Source organism: Microcaecilia unicolor, chromosome 10 (assembly GCF_901765095.1).
Source record: "Microcaecilia unicolor chromosome 10, aMicUni1.1, whole genome shotgun sequence".
Lineage (NCBI taxonomy): Eukaryota > Metazoa > Chordata > Amphibia > Gymnophiona > Siphonopidae > Microcaecilia > Microcaecilia unicolor.
The window spans coordinates 155906514-155932714 of record NC_044040.1 but is presented as its reverse complement, the minus strand read 5'-3'; the positions used below and the strand labels follow the sequence as shown (position 1 = coordinate 155932714).

At 47.8% G+C, this 26201-nt stretch overlaps 1 protein-coding gene and 1 non-coding gene across 3 annotated transcripts in view; one reads left to right on the top strand and one right to left on the bottom strand.

The window, feature by feature from the left end:
- Window positions 1-26201, top strand: part of CAB39 (calcium binding protein 39) — a 235191-nt gene that overhangs the window by 57749 nt on the left and 151241 nt on the right. The window lies entirely within an intron of this gene.
- TRNAG-UCC lies at window positions 17133-17204 on the bottom strand. Its single transcript has one exon. It is a non-coding gene; the product is annotated as a tRNA-Gly (tRNA).

Sequence of the window (26201 nt, the reverse complement as noted above, 5' to 3'; positions counted from 1 at the left end):
CTGGATGTTGAGGGCGTAGACTTTGCCTCTTTGGGTCTGCCAGAGGGTGTCTCCCGCATCTTGCTTGCTTCCAGGAAAGACTCCACTAAGAGAAGTTACTTCTTTCATTGGAGGAGGTTTGCCGTCTGGTGTGACAGCAAGGCCCTAGATCCTCGCTCTTGTCCTACACAGACCCTGCTTGAATACCTTCTCCACTTGTCTGAGTCTGGTCTGAAGACCAACTCCGTAAGGGTTCACCTTAGTGCAATCAGTGCATACCATTACCAAGTGGAAGGTAAGCCGATCTCAGGACAGCCTTTAGTTGTTCGCTTCATGAGAGGTTTGCTTTTGTCAAAGCCCCCTGTCAAGCCTCCTACAGTGTCATGGGATCTCAATGTCGTTCTCACCCAGCTGATGAAACCTCCTTTCGAGCCACTGAATTCCTGCCATCCGAAGTATTTGACCTGGAAGGTCATTTTCTTGGTGGCAGTTACCTCGGCTCGTAGAGTCAGTGAGCTTCAGGCCCTGGTAGCCCAGGCCCCTTACACCAAATTTCATCACAACAGAGTAGTCCTCCGCACTCACCCTAAGTTTCTGCCAAAGGTTGTGTCGGAGTTCCATCTAAACCAGTCAATTGTCTTGCCAACATTCTTTCCCCGTCCTCATTCCTGCCCTGCTGAACGTCAGCTGCACACATTGGACTGCAAGAGAGCATTGGCCTTCTATCTGGAGCGGACACAGCCCCACAGACAGTCCGCCCAATTGTTTGTTTCTTTTGATCCCAACAAGAGGGGAGTGGCTGTAGGGAAACGCACCATATCCAATTGGCTAGCAGATTGCATTTCCTTCACTTACGCCCAGGCTGGGCTGGCTCTTGAGGGTCATGTCACGGCTCATAATGTTAGAGCCATGGCTGCGTCGGTAGCCCACTTGAAGTCAGCCACCATGGAGGAAATTTGCAAAGCTGCGACGTGGTCATCCGTCCACACATTCACATCTCATTACTGCCTGCAGCAGGATACCCGACGTGACAGTCGGTTCGGGCAGTCAGTTCTTCAGAACCTGTTTGGGCTTTAGGATCCAACTCCACCCCCCGAGGGCCCTGTTTGTTCTGTTCCAGGCTACACTCTCAGTTAGTTGGTAAATTTTTTAGGTCAATCTCAGTTATGTCCTCGCCGTTGCGAGGCCCAATTGACCAATGTTGTTGTTTTGAGTGAGCCTGGGGGCTAGGGATACCCCATCAGTGAGAACAAGCAGCCTGCTTGTCCTCGGAGAAAGCGAATGCTACATACCTGTAGAAGGTATTCTCCGAGGACAGCAGGCTGATTGTTCTCACAAACCCGCCCGCCTCCCCTTTGGAGTTGTGTCTTCCCTTGAAGTGTATTGTCTTGCTACATACTGGACTGGCCGGCTCGAGCCGGTTTCGGGCGGGAAGACGGCCGCGCATGCGCGGGCGCGCGAGGGCTAGCAAAGGACTTTGCTAGTGAAGTTTCCGATTGGAGGGGCTGCCGTGGACGTCACCCATCAGTGAGAACAATCAGCCTGCTGTCCTCGGAGAATACCTTCTACAGGTATGTAGCATTCGCTTTAAGTGATGCCTACAAAGATATTTTGATTTTTTGGAAAAACAAGCAAACTTACTGGCCACAACTAGCAAAATTTGCATGGGGGATCCTGGTCATCCTGTTACCAGCACATCTTCTAAGAAGACAACTTCTATTCCAGGAAGGACTGTGGAAGACGGGAGAGCTAAATTGATTCCTGAGATTGTTGATTACTTCTTATTTATCCACAGATTAAAAAAAACATAACAGTGCTTCATAGGGCATATTTTTCCCTTCTAGGGCATATAGAACAGGTTGTATTTTATACCGCTGGACATTTTAACAGTATGAATTAGATTCCTTGGTGTAGTAGAAATCGCCTATTATTGGGGTTGGAAGGGTAGAGGGTGGTGGTGGGAAGGAGGGTTATTATAGCTTCTCATTGTTGTTATTGTTCTCTATTTGTAATTTATACACAACAGTTGCACAGCACATTGTTCCTTTTTAAACTTTAATAAAAAGATTTAAATATAATATCATAAGTGTTCAAGGCGTCTTCAGATGAGGACAGAGCTCACGGGGATGGGGCGGGGAAAGGGACAGAACCTGCGGGGACCGAAACAAACTTTGTCCCCGTGTCATTCTCTACTCTAAAGCTTAAGAACAGGGTGAGGGAGGGTGGAGAGAAATCCCTCTGAGAGGCCAAGGCAGAAAGCTCTGTGTTAGGTCTCTGACTGGGGTGTTGTGGCTGGTGGTGCCCACTTTAAAGGCACATAGGTTCGCCCTTTCCCTGCCTTACCCATTCCCCCTGTGTGGATGCAGGCATATAGGTTCGCCCTTTCCCTGCCTCCCCCCCCCCCCCCCCTTCCTCCGGAGTGCCTCTGTAGCTGTTTGCCTCCAACTTTCCTTACAGCGTTAAAAAAAAACCATGTTTTTCAGCGCTGCTATTTCTGAGGCTTTTCTTGAGTTACAGCTTGACCGGAGCTCCTGTACTCGGTCCTTTGATGTAAGAGCGGTACTCAGCTTCTCCAGGGAGGGCCCGTAGACGGCATTTAGAGTGGGGTGATTTGGGCGCGAAGACGCCATTTTGAATTTTCCACCGTTTTTCGGTGATGGCTGCTGAGGGAGTTAAGCGCTGTTCCCGTTGTGGCAAGTGAAAATGGGCAGCAGGGCTCTGTAAATCGTGCTGTTCAGACGGTAGAGCCAGCGTGAGCATGGCGAGCGATGATTCTTCCTGCTCATTGGAGCTGGCAGCTGGTGCCATCTTGGAAGCGCCGCATGTCTCGACCCCTGCGTTTACAGAGGAGTCTGAGGGCATGGAACCACCTTGGGCTGAGCCTTCCAGAGAAGCTCATTTCTCCGTCGCTCCTAATTCAGAGACGGGAGGTCAGGGCGAGTATTTCTCCCCGGAATATGTGCTTTTGCTACATAAAACCTTTATATTGTACAGAACTCTGCCGCAGGTATCTGACACTGCGTTGCCACCTAGTTTCCCTCTGCGTGAGGATGGCCCGGGGCTAAGTGATGAGGTGGCTTCCCCTGAGCGTTGAATGCACGCTAAACATAGACGGGTTAATTTCCCGTCAGAAAGTGGTGCTCCCCCCTTCCCCCTCCCCCCCCCCCCCCCCCCCCCCGTAGTCGGGCTGTGGGGACTCTGAGGGTTCTGGCAGGCCCTCGTCATCGGAGGAGCCAGAGGTAGGTGCAGTTTTGCCACTGGATCTGGATGATCCCTCTGTGGTTAGGATTTTCCACCGCGATGAGCTGCCAGCGCTGATCTCGGATGCCTTACAGGCCTTCTCTATTGATGATCCTGTTAATGGTGAGACCCCCTCAGGTAATCCGAGGATGGCGAGTACCAGGAAGCCTGCTCGAGCCTTTCCTTTGCACGACTCCATCCAAGAGCTTATTTCTGCTCAATGGGATGACCCTGAGGGGCCATTAAAAGTGGCCAGGGCTATGGGGCATCTGTACCCTCTGAGTGAGGAGCACTTGGCTAGGTTTTGTATGCCAAAAGTGGATGCCTTAGTCACCGCGGTGACCAGAAAGACCACTCTCCCAGTGGAGGGAGGGGTTGCCCTCAAGGATATTCAGGACCGGCGGCTGGAATCCGCTCTGAAACGGTCCTTTGAAATTTCGGGCCTAGCCTTAAGGGCATCTGTTTGCATTTCTTATGCGGCCCGGGCCTGCCTTTCTTGGTTGCAACAAGCCGTGGAGGAGCCTGTGGATGGTGCGGAGTCCCTCGTGGAGGTTGCATAACATCCTTCTGTCTAGACTTCACTCCTTTGGCATTTCTGGCATTGTTTCCTCATATCTCAGTAACTGTTCTTTTCATGTGTCCCAGTCTTGTCTGTCCTCTAAACCCTATCCCTTGGATTGTGGTGTTTCATAGGGCTCTATCCTAGCTCCTCTCCTCCTTAATATTTTTCTCAGCCCCCCCCCCCTTGCACTTTTGATTCAAAGTCTTGATATCTCCGCTTTCTATTATGTAGATGATGACTTTTTTTTTTTTAATCGTCTATTAGCAATCCAGCTCTTGCTTCAATTGAATCTTGGCTATTCGATAATCATCTTGTGCTTAATCAGACAAAAACTATTGCATGCTGGATAGCTGACTCTTCCCAATCGCCATCTTTCTCCCTGTTACTTTCTAACTCTCCTATCTATCTAGTGTATCATTTCGGTTATTTAGGCATCATTTTAGACCAGGAACTTTCCTTCTCTCACCATATCACTTCTCATGCCTGAGAATGCTTCTTCACATTACATCAATTCAAAACTGTCAGAACCTACTTAGATTTCTTTTCACAAAAGACACTTCTCTTTGCACTTTTGATTTCTCACCTTGACTATTGCAATACCATCTATGTTGATCTTCCACAACATGCTATTCACTGACTTCAAATTATTCAGAATATCACTTCTAAGATCCTTCTTCACACTTCAAGATTTGACAGTGTCGCACCCCTTTGTACCCAGTTTCACTGGTTACCAGTTTCTTTCCACATCGGTTATAAAATTCTGGTTCTGTCTCGTAAGGTTTTCTACTTGGGTCTCCCATCCTACCTCTCCTTTAATTTTTTTTTAAATCTTTATTTTTATTGTCAATTTTTTGCATTACATTCTAAATAAGAACAAGAAAAGCAGTCGTGCAGTACTGTCTCCAGACATCATACATACATCACTAAGAAGATAAATGAATATACAGTCCTTAAGCCAGTACTGCACCATGAGCTTATATAGAATGCTTATAACAAATGCTTTAAACAGTGAACTTAACCTCAAATAACATTATAATCTGAAGCTAAACAAGCAAGTGTATGTTGCCTGTTCTCACCTGGAGAACAAAAATAACCAAGCATATGGAAGGAAGAACAGAATGCAGAAAGGGAGAAGGAGGACAAGTGGAGGCACTGCCATAAATTATATATCCTGGTGGAGTAGAGGAGTAGCCTAGTGGTTAGAGCACCAGTCTTAACATCCAGAGGTGGCTGGTTGAAATCCCACTGCTGCTTCTTGTGATCTTGGGCAAGTCACCTAACCCTTCATTGACTCAACTACTTAGATTGTGAGCCTTCCAGGGACAGAGAAATACCCAGTGTACCTAAATGTAACTCACCTTGAGCTACTACTGAAAAAGGTGTGAACAAAATCCAAATAAATAAATAGATAAGTATCCAAGTTTCCATGCTGTCCCATAGTGGCAAAAACTGCACTGTAATCCTGTTCCTGAGGCTGCAGGAATGGTTGCCAAAGTAAGGTAAAAGGTTTCTCAGTCTGTGATGAAATTGTGCTGTAGCTCTCTCCATGTCCTTTATATACCCCATTTTCATCCACCAGCTGTTCAGAGTGGGCTTCTGGATGTTTCCACTGAGCTGCTATCTGTTGCTTGCAGCTTGACTGATGATAAGAGAATAAGTTCATTTTCGATAACACCCTAAATTCAGTGGATGCCTAGATACCCAGTAGCATTAAAGCCTTGTCTATTGGGAGCTGCTCTTCAGTAAGTCCATGAATCTCACATTTGACTTTGAACCAGAAAGATTGAATTTTATAACACAACTATCACTTATGATCAAAATACCCCTCTATCCACGCATCCCCTCCAACAAGTATCTGGGATATCCCCCTGTATCTTATGTAGGTGCAGTGGGGTAATTCTGAATAAAATTTTGTATTGGGTATCCAAGTAGGCTAAGCACTTTGTAATTCTTGGGATGATGACTCACAATGCATTCTAGTAAGCATCTGTCCATCTCTCCCCACCCTGTTCCCACAGCGTTTTGTATTGGAGCTCTTGACTCATCCCTTCTCTCTTCTGGTATCTTATAAAGCAATGCCAACAGACCCCTTCCTTGATGTCCTTTATATAGTAATTCTAGGGGATTGAGATCCCTAAGAAAATTCTACTGATTAGAGTGCAGGTAGTGATAGACTTGAATAATGGAAAAAAACCCAAGGGTTTCCCATCCCCCCCCCCCCCCCCCCCCCCCCGTTAAACAGTTCTTCCCGGTGTCAAAACCTTCCTTGCTCTACAAAGTCCCTCACTTATGTCAACCCCTTCTATAAGAATATAAGAACAGCCATACTGGGTCAGACCAATTGTCCATCTAGCCCAGTATCCTGCTTCCAACAGTGGCCATTTGAGGTTACAAGTACTTGCCAGAAACCCAGTTAGTAGCAACACTCCATGCTACCAATCCCAGGGCAAGCAGTGGCTTCCTCCATGTCCATCTCAATTACAGACTATGGACTTTTCCTCCAGAAACTTTTCCAAACCTTTTTTTAAACCCAGATACACTAACTGCTCCCCCATCTATTGGAATCTTGTAGGGTCCCTCATCCCTTTTTGAGACACCGGGTCACTCAGTATATCTTTTGTTGGAGAGCTCACCGGATCAAACAGAAACAAGTGGGCCATGCGATACCACATACTCAGATTAGGGCCAACCAGTCTGTGTCCCCGCCATCCCCTTGGGAGAAAGTCCTGCCTCTGAAATAGCAATGAAGTATGACCAACTCCCTTGCTCCTGCTCTCCATCTGTATCCAATGCAGGTCCTCTTGTTCCTGAAGCCAGTAAACTATATTTCTTATCTGGGCTGCTTGATAATAATTTAAAGTGTGACAGGGTCAACCCCCCTCCCGAAATGGGGAGCCTATGTAGCCTTAATGCTGTCCTTGGACTCCTGTTCTTCCAAAGAAATCAGGAGATTAGAGAATGTAGTTGAATGAAGAGTGAATCCACAATCTCACAGGGCAGCATCATGAAAAGGAACAGTAGTCTGGGCAGAACGTTCCAAATCCGCCTGGATAGTCTCTAACATTGGGGGATAATGTCATGGATATGTCATTTGTTAGCCATGACCTCAATTCCCAAATATCTGATTCTAGAATGCCACTGGAAAGGGAATGACAGACGTAAGCTTCCTTTCATTTCGGCTGGGATGTGAATTTGTAGTATTCTGGATTTGGTGGTGTTTAGTTTATATCCAGATATCTGACTATATTTGTCACATAGTTGTAAAAAAGCCAAGAGCAACTGTTCAGGATTCTGTATAAACAGCAGAGCATCATCTGCATAAAGGGCCTATTTATGCTTGACCTTGCCCACCCTGATTCCCTGTATGAGTGTGTATTGCCGGAGAGCTTCTGCAAATGGTTCTAAAGATATGGCATAAAGCAGTGAGGATAGGGGTCACCCCTGACTCGTTCCATACCCTAGGCCAAATGAATTGGTCATGATGTCATTAATCTTTAACCTTGCCTGTGGGGCCCTATAAGTGACCTTGATCACATCTCTGAATTTTGGGCCAAAGTTCAAGACCTCCAACAGGGCATGCAGAAATTTCCACTCCATATTGTCTGAGGCCTTCTCGGCATCTAAAGCCAGGAACAGAGTGGGGGCCTGTTGTACTGAGTTAACATGATGAATTATATTAAACACTCGAACGTTGTCGTCTGCATCCCTGCCACTAATAAAGCCTGTCTGGTCTTTATGTATAACCAGTCTCACCACCCCATTTAACAGTGTGGCCAGTACCTTAGTAAGGAGTATGACATCCACATTAAGTAGTGAGGTAGAGCGATAAGAATTACAAAAATTGGAATCCTTCCTAGCCTTATGTAAAATAGTTGTTAGCATGTAAGAAAGATTCAGGAATTACTGCCTCTTCCAAAGCCTGTTTGAGTACCTGCAAAAGATACCCCCCAATGATAGGCCAAACCGTTTTATAGAATTCAATCGGTAGACTGTCAGGTCCGGCCACCTTACCTGAGGATAAAGTTTGAACCGTGTCCCACAATTCCTTGCCCTGAATGGGGGCATCTTGTTTGGATTTAGAATCCTCAGAGAGTCTCTTAGCCTCCATAATGGAAACAAAGGCATTAATTTGATCTTCAGATCCCAAGAATCCGAGGAGTATAGTTTAGTTTAAAATAATACGTAGTGAAACATTGAGCAGTACTCTCCCTTTCTGTGTGATGGGTACCAGTATCAGACGATGCCTTGTATAGTATTTTCTGCCATCCACTTTTTAAGGAGAAAGGGAAATTGGACTTGATATACCACCTTTCTGAGGTTTTTGCAACTACATTCAAAGCGTGTTACATATATTCAGGTACTTATTTTTTGTACCAGGGGCAATGGAGGGTTAGGTGACTTGCCCAGAGTCACAAGGAGCTGCAGTGAGAATCGAACTCATTTCCCCAGGATCAAAGTCCACTGCACTAACCACTAGGCTACTGCTCCACTCCTGGGAAGCCAGGAATTGATCTGTTTGCCCCCTCCCGATAGGTATTGTGTGAGCCCCATTTTGTTAATATAACCTTTCTACTTCCTCAAATGCCAGTTGATTAAGTTCCCGATGTAATTCCAGAACTGTGGATGTAAGATCTTCCGAAGGATCCTTTTAATGTTTTCCTGCCCTCAATGCGCGACTCAGATGTTCTAATTTATCAAATTTGTTCTTTTGGTATCTGGTCCCCAGTTCTATGCATTTATTCCTAAAATGGCTTTCATAGCATCCCAAAGTACCCTAGGGCTTTACGTCCTCTGAATCGTTTAGCTTAAAATATTCTGCCAGACACCGCTCCATTTCCTTAATATAGTCTGCATTGCCCAGGAGTGATGTATTCATTCTCCAAGCAATATCCCCCCCTTCCCAGCCCGTAGCAGTAACGATAGAGGGGCATGGTCTGAGGCAACAATGGTGCCAATTGAACAAGACTTGCATGTATGTGAGAAGACTATAGTCAATCAAAAATAAGTCTATCCTGGAATAAGAGTTGTGGTAAGTGGAGTAGCACATATAATCTTTTTTGGTGTGGATGGAGTTGTCTCCAAATATTAATCAGGCAAAATTCCTGAAAAATGTCTTTGAAAGCAGAACTAATCAGCTTTCTATTCCCTGAATCTTCTGACCTATCCATCTGCTCATGACCCAGTTAATATCCCCGCCCACGAGGATGGGTACTTGTATCCAACCCCATAAGCTAGTGAGCCATGTCCTAAAAAAAGAAAGCTGACCTTGTTTGGGGCATAGACATTTATGAGGCACAAATCTTTTCCCTCCAGTTTTACTTCCAAAGCCAGAGTTTTCTCCACCCTATATCTCCTAAAAAGTATAGCTACCCCCACACTATTGGAAACCCCTCCTGAATGATATGCCTCCCCCACCCAGCCGGCGTACAGCTTCTTCAGTTCCCCTCTACCCAAATGTGTTTCCTGAATAAGATAATGTCAGGTCTTAGTTTATCCAATTTCAACATCATTTCTTTTCTGTTTATGTTGGGTTTGCAAACCCCGCTATAAGCTCATAACCCCCCCCCCCCCCCCAATAAGGAACCCATAACCCACACAGTATCCCTTAACATCCATACATTTCCAGAATTCCTCACATATGCATACCCCCCCCCCCCCCCCCGGCAGCCATCTTCTCTAGATAAAGTTTTGCAAAAAAGGTCACTTGCTTACATCTTTAAAATATTTAATCAATCCAACAGAACACATACACAGACTCGTTGATTGCTCACTCCCAAATTGGGACGGTGCATTCCAGAGGAAGTGCCAGTAAATATCTGGGCTCTTTGAATCACCCAGGTTGTTGCAGCAACCCTCTCCATGTGATATTGCAGTGTACTCAGGCAGAAAGCTCAGTGATAGACCCTGGGCAAACCACTGAAAGTAAAAATCACACTTTGCTGTCTCTTCATCTCCCGCAAAGAGAAAGGAAATAACCAAGGGGGAACCTCTTTGCTCAGAAACTGGCCTGCAAAACCATGGAAAGCCCTTCAGCCTTTGGCAGCTTTCCAGGCATCTGCCCAATATTTTCATTATAGGTGCAATCCATCTCTTCTCCTTTCCTTTTGGAAGATGTCTTATTCCTCGCCCCTTCCCAGCTTTGTTCTTTCCTGTCCCTCTCACTGGTCTCAAATGGTGGATCATCTGGGAAGTTCATTTTTATAAATTTTGAGCTTCACAGACGTTGGGAAAACAATCCTTTCCATCAAATCTTTTGCTTAGCTGGGCACAACAGCGCCATTTGGATATTATGAGAATGCAATCTTCGCTTAACGTTCCTGTGTGTTTCTTATCAAGTTCAGCGCTGTAATCTTGAAAAAGCCAAACATTATTGTCCTTGTATTTCATCAGACCCTCTTTTCTTGCTCTTTGCAAAAGGAGCTCTTTGTGTCTAAAATTTAGCAGCTTTATTAGCAGAGGCCTTGATTGGGATTGTGGAGTTGAGACTTCTCTACCACAAGAGTTTCCGGGAGAGCCAGGGATGGCAATAGTTCTTTGAAAAGTTGCTGGACAGTCTGCTATGTTATTACGCTTCTGCCCCTCTGGGACTCCCAGAATCCTTATATTACTCAGTCTAGATCTGTTCTCAAGATTGTCAATTTTATTTGACAACTTGATAATTAAATCATGTGTTCCGGAGTCTTGTCTGAGGACCTGCAAATCATCCTCAATGCCCGAGATTCATTGCTCCGAGTGTTCCATGCACTCTGTTCTCAACGGCCAAGATTCGTTGCTCTGAGTGTTCCACGCGCTCTGCCATTTCCCTCAGTCCTGTGTGCACCCCTCCCAGGTCTGTCTGAATTTGGGTGTTACTTGAATGAAAGCATTTCTCTTCTTAATCGTGGTCAGTATCATTTCTGTGTCCAGTGAAGATCGTAGTGAGTCAGAGCTCCCTGACAAGGTGGGCAGTGCATTAATATTATGCTCCAATAGGCCTAGGGCTGATGGTGAATTTGGACCCGAGCACACCCCGCTGCCATCTTGGGCATGCATGCTGTCGAGTAGTTTTGTCGGATTTTGGCAGGGATAGCACCGCCCTGGAAGACCTCTGAAACTCCTGCCGGATCTGAGACATGAAACCTGCTGTTAGGTAAGTCTTATCTCCCCTGGTGATATATATAATTAGTAGAAAAGCAAGTCTCTGCACAGGAGCTTGAGGCTAGGGCATCTGCTCTCAGCCAGCCATCATGTGATTTTCTCCCCCTCCCCTCTTTTAATTTCATATACCACCTCCAGACTCCTTCATTCACTTAATGACAATTGCCTCCAAATTCCTTCTCTGAAAGAACCCCACCTAGATTCTACTCGTTCTCATACCTTTTTCTGGCTTGCTCCCTCCCTATGGAACTCCCTTCCTGTCCCCATTTGCCTAGAGCCTTCCTACCCTAAATTTAATACTCTTTTGAAGACCTATGTAATTGAAATGGCCTTTTCCACTCGCCCAGACACAGATGGTTCCCACCTAATCCACTAGCCTCCTGTTCAGAATTTCTCCTCCCCTCTCCCTCTGTCTCTGCCCTTTCATTTATTGGTGTTCTTTTCCAACTATTGCTATTATTATTATTTAGATATTGTGTACAATGCCTTTTTATCATTGTTATCCAGTTCTTTCTGGCCACTCTGCTGATTTTCTGAACAGTTACGAAGAATTGCGTTTGTTATAAGTAGTACAGATCTGGAACATTTTTCATTTCTTTTTTCTTTAAAGTTAGTGCTTCTGAAACATCACAAATTGATAGCACTTTCCATGTTTCTTTGTAAGTCTTCCAAACCTGTTGGAATTAAAAAAATTATGGGTTGTTAAATCATCAGTGGCCCTTATGTCATGAGTACATAACTACATAAGTACATAAGTAATGCCATACTGGGAAAAGACCAAGGGTCCATCGAGCCCAGCATCCTGTCCACGACAGCGGCCAATCCAGGCTAAGGGCACCTGGAAAGCTTCCCAAACGTACAAACATTCTATACATGTTATTCCTGGAATTGTGGATCTTTCCCAAGTCCATTTAGTAGCGGTTTATGGACTTGTCCTTTAGGAAACCGTCCAACCCCCTTTTAAACTCTGCTAAGCTAACTGCCTTCACCACTTTCTCCGGCAACGAATTCCAGAGTTTAATTACACGTTGGATGAAGAAACATTTTCTCCGATTTGTTTTAAATTTACTACACTGTAGTTTCATCGCATGCCTCCTAGTCCTAGTATTTTTGGAAAGCGTGAACAGACGCTTCACATCCACCTGTTCCACTCATTATTTTATATACCTCTATCATGTCTCCCCTCAGCCGTCTCTTCTCCAAGCTGAATAGCCCTAGCCTCCTTAATCTTTCTTCATAGGGAAGTCGTCCCATCCCTGCTATCATTTTAGTCGCCCTTCTCTGCACCTTTTCCAATTCTACTATATCTTTCTTGAGATGCGGCGACCAGAATTGAACACAATACTCAAGGTGCGGTCGCATCATGGAGCGATACAACGGCATTATAACATCCTCACACCTGTTTTCCATACCTTTCCTAATAATACCCAACATTCTATTTGCTTTCCTAGCCGCAGCAGCACACTGAGCAGAAGGTTTCAGTGTATTATCGACGACGACACCCAGATCCCTTTCTTGGTCCGTAACTCCTAACGTGGAACCTTGCATGACGTAACTATAATTCGGGTTCTTTTTTCCCACATGCATCACCTTGCACTTGCTCACATTAAACGTCATGTGCCATTTGAGCCGCCCAGTCTCCCAGTCTCGTAAGGTCCTCTTGTAATTTTTCACAATCCTGTCGCGATTTAACAACTTTGAATAACTTTGTGTCATCAGCAAATTTAATTACCTCGCTAGTTACTCCCATCTCTAAATCATTTATAAATATACTAGCCGTTAAGCCCGTAAAAACGGGCGGGTATTGGAATGTTTTTTTCCCCAAGGCCCCCCTCCCGTTGCAGCTGCAAAGCCCCTGCCATCCTCCTTCCCTGCCAGCTCCAAGGCCCCCTCTGTCCCTCCCTCCCAGCTCCAAGGCTCCAGCCCTCCCCCCTTCCCAGCTGCAAGGCCCCCTGCCCTCCCTCCCTCCCAGTTCCAAGGCCCCCTGCTCTCCCTCACAACTGTAAGGGGCCCCATTCCCTCACAACTGAAAGGGCCCCCCTGCCCTCCCTCCCAGCTCCAAGGCTCCAGTCCTCCCCCCTTCCCAGCTGCAAGGCCCCCTGCCTGCCCGCCCTCCCTCCCTCCCAGTTCCAAGGCCCCAGGCCCTCCCCCCAGCTCCCAAGGCCCCCTGCCCTCCCAGTTCCAAGGCCCCCTGCTCTCCCTCACAACTGTAACAGCCCCCCTGCCCTCCAGCTCCAAGGCTCCAGTCCTCCCCCCTTCCCAGCTGCAAGGCCCCCCGCCCTCCCTCCCAGTTCCAAGGCCCCAGGCCCCCCCCAGCTCCCAAGGCCCCCCCAGCTCCCTCCCTCCCAGTTCCAAGGCCCCCTGCTCTCCCTCACAACTGTAAGGGCCCCCCTGCCCTCCCTCCCAGCTCCAAGGCTCCAGTCCTCCCCCTTCCCAGCTGCAAGTCCCCCCGCCCTCCCTCCCACCCAGTTCCAAGGCCCCAGGCCCCCCCAGCTCCCAAGGCCCCCCCAGCTCCCAAGGCCCCCTTCCCTCCCTCCCAGTTCCAAGGCCCCAGGCCCCCCCAGCTCCCCAGGCCCCCTTCCTTCCCTCCCTCCCTCCCAGCTCCAAGGCCCCCCTCCTTCTGAGACGTCCCATGTCCCCTTCCCCCCCCCAAGGTAGCCGCTACCGCCCCCCCCCCACGCCGGAGTCGCCACCACCCCCCCCTTCACCCGGCCCGGGCCCTCTCTTCGTTATTCAACTTACAGCAGCGCCGAAACAGCAGCAAGCAGTAGCTCCCGTTGGCCTTCCTTCACTGCCTGTGCCTCGCCCTCGTGTGACGTCACGTCGGCGAGGGCGGGGCACAGGCAGGGAAGGAAGGCCGACGGGAGCTGAAGCTGAGCTGCTTGCTGCTGTTTCGGCGCTGCTGTAAGTTCAATAACGAAGAGAGGGCCCGGGCCGGGTGAAGGGGGGGTGGTGGCGACTCCGGGGGTGGGGGGGCGGTAGCGGCTACCTTGGGGGGGGGAGCGGTAGCGACGTCAGCGGTTCCCTCCCTCCCCTTCAGCGCAGTTTCCCTCTCTGTCCCGCCCCCCTTCCCCGTCATCACGTCTTGACGCGGGGGCGGGACAGAGAGGGAAGTCTCTACTGCGCATTTGCAGGTGAGTCGGTCACTTGCCATTTATAGGTTTGATTAAAAAGCAGCGGTCCTAGCACACACCCCTGAGGAACCCCACTAACTACCCTTCTCCATTGTGAATACTGCCCATTTAACCCCACTCTCTGTTTCCTATCCTTCAACCAGTTTTTAATCCACAATAGGACATTTCCTCCTATCCCATGAGCCTCCAATTTCCTCTGTAGCCTTTCATGAGGTACCTTGTCAAACGCCTTTTGGAAATCCAGATACACAATATCAACCGGTTCCCCTTTGTCCACATGTTTGCTTACTCCTTCAAAGAATTGAAGTAAATTGGTCAGGCAAGATTTCCCCACACAAAAGCCGTGCTGACTCGGTCTCAGTAATCCATGTCCTCGGATGTGCTCTGTAATTTTGTTTTTAATAATAGCCTCTACCATTTTCCCCGACACTGACGTCAGACTCACCGGTCTATAATTTCCCGGATCTCCCCTGGAGCCTTTTTTAAAAAATCGGTGTTACATTGGCCACCCTCCAATCTTCCGGTACACGCTCGATTTTAAGGATAAGTTGCATATCACTAGCAGTAGCTCCACAAGCTCATTTTTCAGTTCTATCAGTACTCTAGGATGAATACCATCCGATCCAGGAGATTTGCTACTCTTCAGTTTGCTGAACTGCCCCATTACGTCCTCCAGGTTTACCATGAAGTCAGTAAGTTTCTGCGACTTGTCCGCTTGAAATACCATTTCCGACACCGGTATCCCACCCAAATCTTCCTCGGTGAAGACCAAAGCAAAGAATTCATTCAGTCCCTCCGCTACGTTTTTGTCTTCCTTGATTGCCCCTTTTACCCCTCCCTCGGTCTTCCAGCGGCCCAACCAATTCTTTTGCCAGCTTCCTGCTTTTAATGTACCGACATTTTTTTTTACTATGTTTTTTTTGCCTCTAATGCTATCTTTTTCTCATAATCCCTCTTGGCCTTCTTTATCTGCGCCTTGCATTTGCATTGACACTCCTTATGCTGCTTGTTATTTTCAGACGGTTCCTTCTTCCATTTTGTGAAGGCGTTTCTTTTAGCTCTAATAGCTTCCTTCACCTCACTTTTCAACCAGGCCAGCTGTCTTTTGGACTTCTGTCTTTCTTTTCTAATTCGCGGAATATGTATGGCCTGGGCCTCCAGGATGGTATTTTTGAACAGCGTCCACGCCTGTTGTACAGTTTTTACTCTCTCTGTTGCCCCCCTAAGTTTTTTTTTTTACCGTTCTTCTCATTTTATCATAGTCTCCTTTTTTAAAGTTAAACGCTAATGTATTTGACTTTCTATGTACAGTTACTTCAAGGTTGATATCAAAACTGATCATATTATGATCACTGTTATCAAGCGGCCCCAGTACCATAACGTCCCTCACCAGATCATGCGCTCCACTATGGACCAAGTCTAGAATTTTTCCTTCTCTCGTTGGCTCCTGCACCAGCTGCTCCATAAAGCTGTCCTTGATTTCATCAAGGAATTGTACCTCTGTAGCGTGTCCCGATGTTACATTTACCCAGTCTATATTTGGATAATTGAAGTCACCCATTAGTATCACATTGCCCATTTTGTTCGCGTCTCTTATTTCTTTTATCATTTCTGCGTCTACCTGCTCGTCCTGGCGAGGTGGACGGTAGTACACTCCTATCACCGTTTTTTTCCCTTTTATACATGGAATTTCAACCCACAATGATTCAAAGGTGTGACTTGTGTCCTGCTGAATTTGTAATCTATCTGAGTCAAGGCTTTTGTTAATATACAATGCTACCCCTCCACCAGTCCGGTCCACCCTATCACTATGATATACTTTGTACCCCGGTATGACAGTGTCCCACTGGTTATCCTCCTTCCACCAGGTCTCAGTAATGCCTATTACATCCAATTTTTCATTTAGTGCAATATATTCCAACTCTCCCATCTTATTTCTTAGACTCCTAGCATTTGTATATAGACATTTCAGAGTATGTTTATTGTTCCTATTTGCATGATGATTAGTACCTGACACTATTGATTTGCCATCTTTTGTCTGATCTTTAGTTGTATTTAAGGGCACCTGGCCTACGGTCTGTTGCGCAACCTCACTATCCAGAAACCCTATCTTCCCTGTTTGTGAGGTATCTTTGCAAGATACCTTTTTCCGAACCATGCGCTTTTGAGCGACTGTCGGCCTTCCCCCCATTTCTAGTTTAAAAGCTGCTCTATCTCCTTTTTAAATGCCGACGCCAGCAGCCTGGTCCCACCCTGGTTAAGGTGGAGCCCATCCTTTCGGAATAGGCTCCCCCTTCCCCAGAATGTTGCCCAGTTCCTAACAAATCTAAAACCCTCCTCCCTGCACCATCGTCTCATCCACGCATTGAGACTCCGGAGCTCTGCCTGTTTCTTGGGCCCTGCGCGTGGAACAGGTAGCATTTCAGAAAATGCTACCCTAGAGGATCTGGATTTGAGCTTTCTACCTAAGAGCCTAAATTTGGCTTCCAGAACCTCTCTCCCACATTTTCCTATGTCATTGGTACCCACATGTACCAAGACAGCGGACTCCTCCCCAGCACTATCTAGAATCCTATCTAGGTGACGTGTGAGGTCCGCCACCTTCGCACCAGGCAGGCAAGTCACCAGGCGATCCTCACGTCCACCAGCCACCCAGCTATCTATATGCCTAATGATCGAATCACCAACTACAACAGCTGTCCTAACCTTTCCCTCCCGGGCAGCACTTGGAAACATATCCTCGGTGCGAGAGGATAGTACATCCCCTGGTGGGCAGGTCCTGGCTACAGGAGTACTTCCTACTTCACCAGGGTGATGCTCTCCTTCTAGGAGACCTCCCTCTTCCAAGGTAGCACAAGGGCTACTAGACTGGAGGTGGGACTTCTCTACAACATCCCTGTAGGTCTCCTCTATGTACCTCTCTGTCTCCCTCAGCTCCACCAAGTCTGCTACTCTAGCCTCAAGAGAACGGACACGTTCTCTAGGAGCTAGGAGCTCTTTGCATCGGGCGCAAACATATGACATCTCACCAACTGGGAGATAATCATACATGTGACACTCAATGCAAAAGACATAAATTCTGTTTTGGCCGGGAATCGAACCCGGGTCAACTGCTTGGAAGGCAGCTATGCTCACCACTATACCACCAACGCCTATCAACGCCTATCAATACCTTTCTTGATGATTTTTTTTTTTGTTTGTTTACAACAAAATAACAGATAAACAGAGCTTCAGTTAATGGAGTAGCAAAATACAGCATCTTCTGCTCTTTGCCTCTTTGCTTGGAGAAGGGAGTATGAACAGGGTCCCCTACTCAATCGTAGCAGCAGTAAGAGAGCTTATGGAACTTAGTGATTTTGACCATCTTGGGGACACAAATATTTGTCTTGGGCCTAAGAACAACTTTTAGTGGTTTTGTTCACTTGCCAGAGACCGATTCACATGGTCTGAGTAGATAGAAGATGCTGTCAAAATATAATGTATTTCGTTAACTGGAGTGTTTAAAAATTTTCTGGTCAATTTCTCTCTCATAGCATTTCTGTGGGTAGAAGGAACTAGAACTTTATAATTAGATTGTTGTTTTTCTGTGCTGAGTCTTAATATTGGGGGAGGAAAGGAAAACAGTTGCCTTTTAGCGGCAAAGATTTTTAGGCAATTAGGTGCCTAGCTTTTAACTGTAATTGACCAATGATATCATGAATAACTGTTTTGATGTTCTTGACTTTCAATGAAAATATGTTGTAACTTTTATTTGTGATTACCTCATCACTTAAGAATGTTTTTTTTCTGCCTTAAACAACAGGGTCTTGTTACAGTGAATGATGCTGTGAGTCTGAGGTATGATTAGTAAACACAATTCTTTTTATAGATTGAATGGTCCCATCTATTTGGTTTGGAACTATTAAACTAGGGTAGTTAAACCTGCCTTTAAAATGAGTACTATATATATATATATATATATATATATATATATATATATATATATATATATATATATATAGTTTTTTTTTGTTTTGCTTTTTTTCTCTTTTTGCTCTGTTCAATTGTATTTGTTTCTTGGTTATTCTTTTGTACAGTTATAGATATTGTAAACCGCTTGAATGGTTTGCCCTTGAACAGTATAGCAAATAAAAAGAAACTTTGGGGTCCTTTTACAAAGCTGCTTAGGCGCCAAAATGGAGTTACTGCCCGGTTACTGCGTGACCCTTGCAGTAATTTCATTTTTGGCGCACGTCCGATACGCGCGTCTGAAAAATATTTTTTCTTTTCAGGCGCACATAGCGGACGCATGTCAAGTGGCATTTGGCACACGTAGGTCATTACCGCCCGGTTACCGTGTGAATCTTTAACGGTAGGTCAATGGCTGGCGGTAAGGTCTCAGACCCAAAGTGGATGCGCAGAAATTTTCATTTTGCTGCATGTCCATTTTCGGTTAAAAAAAAAAAAAAAAGCAGCACTTTTTTTACAGGTGCAGTAAAAAAAATCGATTGGGATGTGCCCAAAACCCGCACCTACACTACCGCAAGCTATTTTTCAGTGCGCCTTTGTAAAAGGACCCCTTTGATATCTTTATAGTAGCCCACTTACATTTCAGGGAGACTATCCAAAATGCTGTAGTAGTTTAAGACAACAAGATAGAATTCTATTCTGTAGAAAGAGTTCTCTAGTCTTCTCTTTTCAGGACTCTTTGCACACCAGCTCTTTATTGAAGCACACCAGTAATAATAATCATAATCTAATATAATAATTTGCTCTTCCAACATTCCAAAGTCTCTCACTGGGATCGTAACCACCTGCTGACATCACTCCTCCAACGTTCCAATGTGTGTCACTGGGATTGTAACCACCTGCTGACGTCACTCCTCCAACGTTCTGCGTTCCCCCTCCCTCCCAGTTCCATGAGACCCTGGAACTGGGAGGGAGGGACGGAGGGACAGAGGGAGGGGGACCCTTGAACTCGGAGGGGGGAGGGGGGCCTGGAAGTCGGAGGGAGGTGGAGGGGCAGGGGAGAGATGCTGCACATGGATGAATGGAGGGGGCAGGGCACAGAGACGTTGCCTGCATATGGATGAATGCAGGGGAGGGAGGGGACCCTGAAACTTAGAGGGAGGCGGGGAGGGGACGATCCTGGAACTCAGAGGCAGGGAGGGGACGACCCTGGAATGCGGAGGGAGGGAGGGGACGACCCTGGAATGCGGAGGGAGGGAGGGGACGACCCTGGAACTCGGAGGGAGGGGGACAACAACCCTGGAACTCGGAGGGAGGGAGGGGGACAACAACCCTAGAACTCGGAGGGAGGGGGGGGGGGACGTCCCTGGAACTGGGAGGGAGGGGGGGCCCTGGCACACACTCTCATGCTCATACACATACTCTCTCTCTCACAGACACACTCGCACCCAGTCTCACTCACTCTCTGTCACACATACACATTCGCACATTCACACTCTCTCTCTCTCACACAGTCACTCTCACACACACTCTCTCAAACATACACACTCCAAGGAAAACCTTGCTAGCGCCCCTTTCATTTGTGTCAGAAACGGGCCTTTTTTTACTAGTAGTAATAATAACTTCCTCAGTACAGGATGCCCAATGAATGACTCTGAAAATGAGCTTTGTTTAGAGGTAGTAGTTATAGTCTGCCACTGAATACTGTAAATGGCAGTGGTTATATCCTTTCTGGACATCCTCATCAAGAAAGACACATACAGTTTAAATACTACAATATACATGAAACCCACTGATAAGAATCATTACCTTCATTTTCAAAGTTACCATAATAGAAATCTCAAGGAGAATCTCCCGCTGTCCCAATTCTTGCGATTGAGAAGAGTGTGTAGCAATTATACTGATTTTGAACACCAAGTGTACTCATGGCAAAGAGATTTCGAGACCAGGGTTACCCAGAAGATTGTTTCCTTGTCACTTGCAGCAGATGAATCCAGGAACTAGTGGGTTAAGCCCGCCTACCAGCAGGTGGAGATAGAGATAAACAAACTAAAGGCAGTAATGCCAGACCCAGCTCCTTCCTCAGTATGTCTGTATCTCAGCAGGTGGTGGACGGCTTTTTCTCCAGCTCCTGGGTCCAAGGCACTCTTGGGCCAGTGGCCAGTTTGAGCTGGGGGTGGCGGACTGGTGGTGTCCCCTTTGGCAGCATAAGCAGTTGCTGGATTCCTGCTGCACCTCAAATTCCCTCTGAACAGGCTTTTGCTGTTCCTTTCCTTCCCTGTTTGTTTCTGCCTCCTCACTAAATAAAAAAGAGAGAACCATAGAATTTATTTAAAAGAGAAACAGAGAAGCACAGGGAAGTGTGTTTTTGCTGAGAGCAGGTTTGTGTTACTGCTGTCCGAGTCCTGTTTTCTGTTGCCTGCTTGTCAGAGCCTGCCTCGAAGCGGAGTCGGAGAGTTTTTTTTTCTTCGGCTCAGCTGTCAGTTCCCGCGCTTTGCCAGTCCAGGGTAAGTCCTGCTGGGTTCCTGTTCGGGAACAGGTGATGGCAGCGGAGGCGGTAAAACGCTGTTCCCGATGTGGGAAATGGCGTTCGGTGGCGGGCCTTTGCAGTGCGGGGTGCGCTGATTTTGCAGGACTCGACGGAGCGGTGCCTCCCCCCCCCCCCCCCCCCCGAGAGCGTGCTTTCCCGCCCAGAGCTTACGATTCTCGTGCCATTTTGCGATCAGTCGCAGAGCCGGCTCCGGTAGCGGTTTTGGACAAAGCTTTTTCTCCGCTGGTAGGGGAGTCGGGGGGGGGGGGGGGGGGCGTCAGGCATTGTGGGTGGTAGTGCAGGGTGCCATGGCTGTGACCTCTGTTGCGGGGGAGGGGTTTACGCCAGAGTTTATTTTGCTACTCCATCAGGTGTTTTTGTTGAAAAGGGCCTTGCCCCCCCCCCCCCCCCTCACGTGGCTGCGACAGCTTCAGCCTTTGATTCTCTCAGGGGGTCTGGGGGTAACCAAGAGATTTGGGGTTTTTCCTCAGATTTCTCCTCCCTTAAAAGGCCTAGGCTTTCTTTGGGGTCTGAGGAGGGGTCCTGCATACGGTCGCCTGCAGCTTCCTCCGTGGTGGCTCTTTCAGAGCAGACGGGGGTGGAGGACGGTGTCCTCGCTGACCAACCGGAGGACTCTTCCGCCGTGAGGATTTTCCATAAGGAGGAGTTGTCCTCCTTTATCTCTCAGGTGCTGGAAGCCCTGAATATAGAGGATCCTGAGGTTGCGGCTTCTTATGTGGTCAACCCCAAGATGGCTAGTACCAGACGACCTTCTAAGGCCTTTCCGGTACATGAAGCTATTGAAGAGTTGATTTCGGCCCAGTGGGCAGATCCGGGTGGGGGGCTGAAAGTAGCCAGGCTGTATCCGGTTTCAGCGGACCGTTTAGAGTAGTTTGCTCTTCCTAGGGTGGATGCCCTGGTGACGGTGGACACTAAGAAGACTACTCTTCCAGTGGAAGGTGGTGTGGCACTTAAGGATATGCAAGACAGATGGCTAGAGGCCTCTTTAAAACGTGCCTTTGAGGTGGCCGCTTTGACACTTCAAGCTTCTGTTTGTAGTTCATATGCGGCTAGAGCTTGTCTCAGTTGGCTACATTCTGTCATGGATTCGATTTCGGAGTCTGGTAAGCCGGGAACTCCTCAGATGTCGCTGATGGATATTGGGCTGGCGTACTTGGCGAATGCCTTGTATGATTTGGTCCGTGCTTTGAACAAACTTATGGCCTTGACCGTTTCCTCTCGGCGTCTTCTGTGGCTCGTCATGGGGCTGCAGATATGGCCTCTAATCAACGGCTCATTAAATTGCCTTTCCGAGGGAAATTGTTTTTTGGGGAAGACCTAGAAAAGATTGTTAAAGATTTGGTTGATTCCAATTCTCAGTGTCTTCCGGAGGATAGACCCAAGTCTACTTCCAGGCAGGGAGCCTCGAGGTCACGTTTCAGAGAGACTCGACAGGATCGCCTGGGGCGGTCCAACGCAGCCTTTCAACGTCTTCGTTTTGGGCAGTGTTCTTCCTTTCACAACGAGAAGCGTTTGGCTGGACCCCTCTCTCGTCAGGGGGCTCCTTCTCGGGCCTCCCAATGATGGGGCGCAGGTCCACTCGGGAGGAGAGCAGATCAGTGGTCGGCTTTCTCTGTTTCTTCCAGAGTGGGCCAGAATTACTTCGGACCAGTGGGTCCTCGATGTGGTGCGAGAAGGTTACAAGCTAGAATTCTTCTCTTCCGTCACAGACTTTTTTCTGGAGTCCCGCTGTGTATCACAGGCCAAGAGGACAGCGGTTCTGCAGTGTTTGCGAGACCTGCTAAGGATAGGGGCTATCGTGCCTGTTCTTCCTCTCGAAAGGCGCACAGGTCGGTATTCCATTTTCTTTGTGGTTCCAAAGAAGGGAGGGGCTTTTCGGCCTATTCTTCATCTCAGAAAAGTAAACCAGTTTTTGCGGGTTCGTCACTTCCGCATGGAGACATTAAGGGCAGTTATTGCTGCTGTTCAACCAGGCGAATTTTTGACGGCTCTCGATCTGAGGGAAGCTTACCTGCACATTCCCATTTGGCAGCCCCATCAGAGATTTCTCAGATTTGCGGTGCTGGGTCAGCACTTCCAGTTTTGGGCCCTTCCTTTTAGAATGGCCACTGCCCCACTCACTTTTTCCAAGGTCATGGTGGTGGCGGCGGCGTTCCTGCGGAAGGAGGGGATTCGAGTGCATCCATATCTTGACGAATGGCTGATTTGGGCGACGACAGCAGAGGAAAGTCGAGTGGTCACCGACCAAGTGATTGCAGTGTTGCAATCCTTAGGTTGGGTGGTCAATATGGACAAGAGTCATCTGGTTCCTACTCAGAGTCTGGAGTATTTTGGAGTGCAATTCGATACGAAGTTGGGGGAAGGTGTTTCTTCCCGAGGGGCGAAGGATCAAATTGCTTTCTCAGGTACGGACCTTATTGAGTCGTCGCGCTCCCTGAGTGTGGGACTATGTTCAGCTCCTCGGTTCCATGACGGCGACCTTGGAGGTCATTCCATGGGCAAGGGCTCACATGCGGCCTCTTCAGAATTTCCTTTTGAGCAGATGGTCGCCGACGTCGCTGGATTATCAACAACGCCTTCCTTGGTCGAGCCGGACCAGGGACAGTCTCGCGTGGTGGCTCCGGTCAGCCAATTTGCAGAAGGGTGTTTATCTGGCATCTCCCAGTTGGGTGGTAGTCATGGCGGATGCCAGCCTTGCAGACTGGGGAGCCCATTGTCTTCATCGAGTAGTCCAGGGATCGTGGACCCCTCTCAAAGCGACTTGGCCGATAAATCGTCTGGAGTTGCGAGCAGTCGTGAATGTGTTGCGGAGTTTTCAGGACCTTCTGCAGGGGCAGGCGGTTCGTGTATTCTCGGACAACATCACGACGGTGGCCTACATCAATCGGCAGGGGGCACTCGCAGTCTTCCCTTGGCAGTGGAAGCGCCTCGTCTTCTAGTATGGGCGGAAGCGCAATTTCAGAGTCTGTTGGCAGCGCACATTGCGGGTCAAGACAATGTTCAAGTGGATTTTCTCAGGCGGCTGTTTTGGACGCAGCGGAATGGACGCTGTCGGACTCGGCTTTTCGGTTGATCTGTCGACGTTGGGGAAGCCCAGTAATGGATCTCATGGCCATGGCTTGCAATGCCAAAGTTCCCCAGTTCTTCAGCCACAAATGGCAGCCAGGATCTGCAGGATTGGACGCTCTTCTCCAGCCATGGCCGGAACAACAGCTACTGTATGTTTTTCCTCCGTGGCCTCTGATAGGGAGAGTTTTTTGCTGCATAGGGCAGCATCGGGGGCTGTTCGTTCTAGTGGCCCCAGACTGGCCCCGACGGCCGTGGTACACGGATCTCATTCGAGCGCTCTCAGAGCAACCATTGCGACTTCCTGTGACTCCCGATCTGCTGCATCAAGGGCCAGTTCAGATGGAAAATCCCTCCCGCTTTGGTCTTACGGCCTGGCTATTGAGAGGTGGCAGCTGAGGAAGAAGGGATTTTCAGGACCAGTCATTGCCACTCTTTTGGGGGCACGGAAGCAGTCTACTTTAGCAGCGTACGCACGAGTGTGGAAAGCTTTCTCGGCGTGGTGTGCTTTGCGTGCTGAATCACCTTTCTGGGCGGACATTCCGGTTATTCTGGAGTTCTTTCAGGATGGTCTTCAAAAGGGATTGGCATATAATTCCCTTCGAGTGCAGGTGGCCGCGCTAGCTTGTTGTAGGGGCAAACTGGACGGTTCCTCTTTAGCAGCTCACTCTGATGTGGGCCTCCTCTGCGGCAGCCGTGCCCGGCGTGGCATTTGAATGTGGTACTGTGAGCCCTCCAGGCCCCACTATTTGAGTGGTTGAATAAGGTTTCTGAGAAGGATCTAACACTTAAGACAGTGTTTTTGGTGGCCATTGCTTCGGCTAGGAGGATTTCTGAAATTCAGGCTTTGTCTTCCAGAGATCCTTTTTTGCAGTTTTCTGAAGCAGGGGTGTCGATCCGGACGGTGCCGTCGTTCCTACTTAAAGTGGTTTCGGCTTTCCATGTCAATCAGGCGGTTTATCTTCCGTCTTTTTGAAGAGAGGATTATCTGGGGGAGTTTGCCTCACTACGTTTCCTGGATGTGCGGAGAGCCTTGTTTCAGTACTTGCAGATCTCTAATGAGTTTCAACGCTCGGATCATCTCATTGTGCTCTTGTCGGGATCGAAAAGAGGTGAGGCGGCTTCTAAGGCTTCCGTTGCTTGCTGGATTAGGGAAGCCATTGGAGCAGCGTATCTGCTACAAGGGCGGGCGTCTCCAGTGACCCTGAAGGCGCATTCTACTCTGGCACAGGTGGCTTCTTGGGCAGAGGCGTCGGCCTTATCTCTGGAAGAAATTTGTCGGGCGGCTACTTGGGCGTCCCGTCATTCTTTTGCGAAGCATTACAGGCTAGAAGCGTCTGCTCGGGAGGATGCGAGTTTTGGGGCGGGAGTGTTGGCGCTGGGAGTGTCGGCTTCCCACCCTACTTAAGGAATGCTTTGGTACATCCCACTAGTTCCTGGATTCATCTGCTGCAAGTGACAAGGAAGGTAAAATTATGTCTTACCAGATAATTTTCTTTCCTTTAATGCAGCAGATGAATCCAGGATCCCTCCCTAGTTCAGCCGACAGTTTTTTCATTTCCACGGTGTGGCTATTTTTTCCTTCCGGGTTCTCTTTTGCAGAGTTCAGACAGATATGGGAACATGGAAATAATTCCGATTTCTTGATCAAGTTGCATTTATTTCGAAGTTCTTATTTGGCTCTCTGTTTTTCATAGTGAGGATGGTTTCTGGTTGTTATTGGTTTCATATTTTTGGCCTTGGCAAATGCTTGCGAATGACATACTAACTGAGGAAGGAGCTGGCCATCTGGCATCACTGCCTTTAGTTTGTTTATCTCTATCTCCATGTGCTGGTAGGCGGACTTAACCCACTAGTTCCTGGATTCATCTGCTGCATTAAAAGAAAGAAAATTATCAGGTAAGATATAATTTTACCATCTCAAAAGGCATCAAGAGAGCTGTGGCTGCAGACAGGGACAAATTACTCACAAGGCATGAAGAACGAAGGAGGCCTGATATCGTATGCAGCATGAAATTTTACAGTCTCTCTAAAGACATCAAGAGAATTTTACGTAAACACTGGCACATCAGGGAGGGTCATCATTGCTTCCAAGATAAATGGCTCATACATGAAGCGAGATTTTAGCCCCCTCGGCTCTCCCTGTTACATTATACCCATGACATCTTCATTCACTGGACACAAACCTTGTGGTTCATGTTCCGTATGTTCATCTTCCATGACCATCTCAGTGTTCATCCATCCCCACGGACAGGGAAGGAATATCTTCTAAAACACTCTTTAAACTGTAATACGGAGGGCGTTGTTTATCTCATTCTCTGCCCCTGTGAACTCATTTATGTAGGCAAAACCATCAGAAAAATTAAGAATGATCGAACACAGAAGTAACATCAGGAGACAAAATATAGCAGCACCTCTAGTACAACATTGTATCGACCGTTCCCATAGCTTTTCTGACCTCCGGTTTCTAGCCTTTAAGTTGAGTAAGGCATCATGGTGGGGAAACAACACAGAGAGGATTTTATTACAGCAAGAACAAAGTTCCATTTTCGAATTAAATAGTCTCCCCTGCTGGACTGAATGA